Consider the following 6,418-nt stretch of genomic DNA (forward strand, 5'->3'; position numbering starts at 1 on the left):
TAGTGTACTGCCTCATTGCCTCAGTGTGCTTATTTGGATGCTTAGCATTACTCAGATGTTGGGGGAGGCTAACAGTCTACATGTGTGTTAAAAGTCCAATTTTAGTCAGACTAAGACAATCATTTGGTTTTCTTGAAGTCATGAAAACACATTAGTCAGACTAAATTCGAGCTAGTCTTAGTCGGACTAACATACCTGGATAAAATGATTCATAGTCTGATTACTCCTACGTGTATACACTTAGTCGGACTGGAGTTGGACTTCTGCGTATGCACCAACATTTCCTCCCCGTCTTTGACCCGGAAGTAGAAGGAGACTGAAGTATAAACTGCAGTACTGTTGTTGGACAACACAGCAACTACAAGAGCCGCGCTCCATCTAATCTGTATCCCGATTAGCACATACAGCGGGTACGAACCATACAGAACCACCGCGCGATCCATCTCGCCGTTTGTTTTTCTGTGACGTAAAGGTCAACAGGAAACTGATTCAATACGCACTAGCTTATAGAGATAAATCTAGCCCATGCATGGCCGACAGTTAACCAGTTCGCTCTGTCCTCTCCTCTTCATTTGGATGATGGCAGTGATTTACCTCCACAGTTACTCTGGATCTGTGGGGGATCTCCCCTGAGCCTGTCTCCGACCGCTTTGGCACAACATCTGTCCACCAACTTCACTTTTATGATTAAAAACAGCCAGCAAAGAGAAATGTTGTGTGACACATCTCCTCTGTTGCCCATTTTTCCTTTCACCTCTGCTTCTGTCAGAGATGTTTTTCGCTCTCCACTGATGCCTAGTGCTCGCTCATCGTGTGAACAGTTGTGTTTCTCTTCTCTATAATATTTGAAGGTTTCTGCCTTACTATGTACAGCAATCTGAGTGTGTTAACTATGTTATTACCTTGAATGTTGGATAAATAAAATCCATAAGCTTTGCTTGGCTTGGCATGATCCAGCACTTAATGACAGATTTAAATAGACGAGTCCACGTGACCGTGGAAGCGTCTCCACAATGTGATGTTCCATTGCAGCCAAGATATGTGCAAAGTAGTAATGAGAGATGTGTTATCTCTGTGGCCATTAGCCCCAGTGTGTGAAGTCATTAGAGGATGTAATTAACTCCTATTGTACGAGCGATGGGTCGTTAGCAAGTGAGTCGAAGGCGCGTGTAGCATCGACGTGATTTTGCTGACCTACATGAGGCGTAAACACGACGCGGTCGGTGGCGTCGGTGTTAACGAAGGGAGTCGTGTCTACTGTACGGTGTTTTCTTATCCTTCAGGAACAAAGACATTCACCACTTCACAGAAATGTCAGCGCTCGGCCTGATACGGAAAACAATCGAGCGCCTGTCCAGAGCTTATTGTGTGTAACCCAAAGGAAGCCCGTCCTCTCTCTGCCTGCGCACACTGTCCTGGCACCGGCCTATCTGCAGCGTTTCATATTTTATATCAGGAAGCTCAGCGGGGTGCCGCCCATTTACATAAACAAACAGGGTTCTTTTTGTATGAGGGAAATTTGAGACTTTGCGGTGATAGATTAAAGCATCGCGGGGAGGAGGAGGATCTATTTGTTTGTTTTCCGTTGCATCTGAATGACAAATCACTGATAGCCCCCTCACAATCCTCCTGCTGCGTGAACGTAATAAAATCCAGAGTATCCTGGCAAATAAGCTGACCTGAGTATTTGTACAACAAAGCGCTTTGTGTCAAACAGCTCCCTGAAGCCACACTGGCCCGGAGACATGGTTCCGACGGGAAGTCAGTCAGCTTGTCACAGACCTGCTCACACAGTGTCCTTTATATGATTTAAGACCAGATTGTTCCACTCTGTGAGTATGATGGCAAAAGCTAAACAACTGGAAAATGCAGCAACTTTGCTTTTATTACAGGAATAATCTCAGCTGCAGTGTCTCCATAAAGTGTTTCGTAACTTCTCTCTTCAGATCTCTAACAGGGCAAGAACCATATTAGCCAAGATGAGGACACGTGGTCGCATTATTACCCAGTCTAGAGATTAATTCCGGGACCAGTTTGTGTGTTTCAACATCTAAGTCTCAGTGACAGCCGCTTGGAGAGTCACATTAACAACGTTACATAATGAACCCTCTGCTGCTGAGAAAGATCCCCCTATGAATGAATGAATGGCAAATGCAATGTTCATCAGTTTGTAAATAATCAATAGTGACACTGGTCACAAAATACAGAACAAATAATAAGTGTCAACATCCGTACGTTTCAATAGATTACGAGTACAAGTACGGTGTGACTGTAGATTATTAGCCTGCTAACAACATCTGTCACGAGGGTAAATTGCTACTCAAGATTCATGATGTTTCCACGTCTGGGGAATCTGTGTAAAGAGTACAGTTGCACACACTCTTTGTGTATTTCCTTTATATATTGAGTTATTTCCAACACTAATCACAAATACAGACCATAAAATTGATCATTCTTCTGGAAAACTGTCAGGAGATGATACGGCACTGGATTAATCTGTCAACATCCATTGAATTATATAGACTTTACAACCGTTTCATGAGTAAATAAGTAAATAAGCTGAAACTCACAGTGCTGCATCAGCGAAAGAATCAGACATCATGTGTAACAGAAGTTGTTAGTGTAAAAACTATACTTTAATTTGCCAAGTGGACTGTTATTTAAATGTTAGCTCAATATATAAGATAGATAAATAAACCTTTGATTAGACCAGTGTCACACAAATGAACTCTGGCTCCGATACTGTAGGCGTACATGTGACTGAAGTGGTAAATAACAGCAGACACGACAGCAGAAGAGACGTACTGTATGTCATCTGCTGATTCACCGCGGTGCTGCAACAACAAGTCAACAACTCACCCAGATCTCAGTTGTTATTTTGGTAACTACAATGTTAATCAGATTGTGATGAATATACATGTCATGCAGCAAGTCATGCACTTTGTTGAATAATGTCAGCGCGGTGACTCACTGCAGAAACTTCTCTTCGCTTCTATATATATGTTCTAAAAATATTCTTTCTTTTTTTCCTTTTATTTACTTGCATTCTTGTGAGGCAACAAACAAATATAACTTTGCTTTATATATATAGCTTCTCTTCCACAAACCACAAATTATTTGTTGGGGCTTTCAGTGAACTAGACTTAATGTTTGCTTGTATCCATGGCAGCAGGAGAACATATACTGCAAATCTTTGTTTTCATTCTGACCCTGAATTACCCTGAATTCATTTGAATAAAGAGGAGTGTGTAGTGTAATCACATGTGCATACAAGTTAATTAATGTTTATGTGTTTTCTTTATCGCGATATTGCTTTTAAATCACGTTTATTGCATTTCCCCCGTTGATGATACGTTTAAAAAATTGACATTTATGGTCATTACACCTTCGCTCCAGATGCCTGTTGGTGGTTCCTGTAAAACTCCTCATCTTCCACAGATGGACAGTGAATTCCAAGTGAAATCGCCACTTCAGCTGCATGTTTAGGACACAGTGTTTGCTGCAGTAGTTCATCTTGTGTTGATCAGTTTTCCTGCTGGATCGACCGGCCATCTGGGTAGATTACATTGCCTGCTCCCTGCCCCGACTGTGGAGCGTGAGTACGTACATCTTCGGCTCCGGTTCTTGCTTGGCTCGGCGTCTTGTCGCTACTAACAGCTGACAGATTTGGTGTGGTGTTTATAGATTTAGCCTCGCGGCGTCTGGTCTATGCAGATGGGGAGGATTGACCCGCTGTGACCTTGGAAGGGTGTCCTGGCGAGCGACGGCGGCGACCTCGGGATGGGCAGCAGGATGTGCTGCAATGCAGCAGAGCAGATCAGTGGCACTGCATGCTCTCACCCACACACACACACACACACACACACGCACACGCACACTCACACAAACTGCAGATCACAACACACTCTGCACTTACTGTAGATAAATATCATAAAAGAAGGAGAAACCTGAACAGATGACTACAAATCAGTATAAACACACACCCACTCTCTTGTTTTCTCACTGGATAACCAGGCGGGGATGTTTCGTTATCAGCCTGCCAATGTCTGACTGGAATACACACACACACACACACACACACATTTACTCATGCTCCTTTATGAATGTACATACACACACCTTTGTATGGGATGTTTAAAGATAAGTATGTCACACACACACACACACACACAGGATTTACTAACTTATCAATCTTTTAACTAAAGATTTAATGTTATGTTATTCAGGTTAATTGAGGCGGTGTTTTCTTTTGAGGCAAGGCACATTTGTCGATGAAGAAAAATCCCACGGCAAACTGAACTGTTACAAAATGACACATTACAGCCCATAATACTGTCATGACCCCTGGATCTTCTTTATTTTACATTTATTCAGTTTGGACTTTTGTTGTTTTCTTCACCTTGTGGTTTTTCGGTCCTGTTCCCCTGTTTTATTTTGAAGTGTTTCCTCTCCTGTGTAGTTTGGCTTCCTGTCCCGCCTTGCCTGATCGTCTTCCACCTGTGTCCTGTTGTCACACCTGTGTGTGATTGTCTCTGCCTCTCTGTCCTCCCAAATCTCCTCAGTACAGGAACCCTCTCCATCTTTGGGTATTCTTGCGAGTAGAACTCTCCGGATGCTATTGTTGTGAAGGACCGTCGACACGTATCTTTGTTCCGCTTGTTCAAACAGATCTTTTGCCAACCAGCTTCCTCTGAGTCTTTTGCCTGAATCTGGATCTTCTTGAAGAAGTTCTTTGGAGGGAAACAACAAGAAGTAACTTTATTTTTTTACCTCATTGTTGATGTTGGTGAAGGGTACAGTGGCGATACAGGTTTCAGGAAGAGGAAGGAGCTACAAGAGAGGAGGAAGATTCTCACAGGTAGGAAAGGTGACGCCGGGTGAGGATGTGGCTAAGCAGCATGACTGGCAAAGTGCAGCAGAAAAGATGTTTGTATCCTCTGGACAGAGGAAAGAAGACAAGGACCTGGGGTCAACCATCCAATTTGTGAAAGTTCACGACCTGATTATTACTGCAACAAAAAAGAACACATTTTTCTGTGCATCTAAACAATCTTTTAGTAATACAAAATAATCTCCCCTTCACTGCTGCAGAACAGATAAGATGATCACTAAATTCCACGCGCCAATATACAGTAGATCCCCCAAGACGCCACCCCAGCAGAGAACAGGGAAAACAACTTCTGTGCCAAGTCACTGAATTCATTACCGGCAGCACAGACCTTCATTAAAATGATTTTCACAGGCAAATAAGTCAACCATAATCACTCTGAGCAATCAGATCATACCAGATCAGCACACACTCACGCCCAAGAACCTGTGGGCATCTGTGACCTTGTACTGACTTTGGTTAACTTCCTGTGTAACCACAACAACTGTGTCACATTAATGTTGTATAACGTGAACACACCAAAATCATGAACTCATTCAACTGAGTGTTGTCTGTCTAAAGCCTGATATTTAATTCCTTTGATCCACAAAAGCTCCATCACATCACAAAAAAGCTGAGTGATACATGGATGACACGCTGGAGTCTGACTCAGCCCCACATAAACCATCCTGCTGTCGCACTCGGCGGCAAATGTGTACTAATCCACCGCTGAATATAGTCCCTGACGAATGCACTACGTAATGTTGATTGAGGAACGTTTTCAGAAGTTTTCAACAGCACGTCAGCTGTTTCAGCAAATAATAGAGCTAATAATATAAAACTGGATCCGTTTTGGAGAGGTTTCAATGAAATGCCTAACACTTACACTTACCCCAACTCTAACCCTAACCCAAAACCTTGTCTTAACCCCCCAAAAGCCCTCTCTAAAGCTGTGAAGACCAGGCAGAATGTCCTCACTCTGGTCCTCACAAAGCAATACATACAACACACACACACTCAGCTATTCTTCTTAGGACACTACATTCACTTCCTTTCAAGCGTGAACCCTAACCGTAACCTTTCAATTCAAATCTCAGCCCTAAACGGACCAGGTTTTGGTCCGACCAAGTCAACTGGTCCCAATGTTTAAGCCAGAACGAAGTCCTGCAGAGGTAACAAATACAAGCACACCCACAAAGCACAGCACGGTGGCTAAAATCCTAATACATTGAGTCAGAGCACAGCAGTGTTGGAGGAAGGTGATGTGGACAGAGGAAGGAAGTTCCAGTCATCTAACTGGACATTGTTTCTCTTCTGTTGCTATTGTCCCCGATGTAACAGGAAGCGACGGGAACATGTGAGCGGGGTCACGTTTAACATGTGCTCTGTGTGTTTTTGCTCCATTGATTACGCAACAACTTGCCTATTCTGACCCTTTTTTGTACCTCTTATAGATTTTCTTCCGCCCAACCTTAAAATTAGCTTTAATTTTTAGTCGGATGTGACCTTTCACTGCAGGGTCAGAGGTCGGCGGACACGCCCCCCCCCCCA

The sequence above is a fragment of the Solea solea genome, chromosome 10, assembly GCF_958295425.1.
Source record: "Solea solea chromosome 10, fSolSol10.1, whole genome shotgun sequence".
NCBI lineage: Eukaryota > Metazoa > Chordata > Actinopteri > Pleuronectiformes > Soleidae > Solea > Solea solea.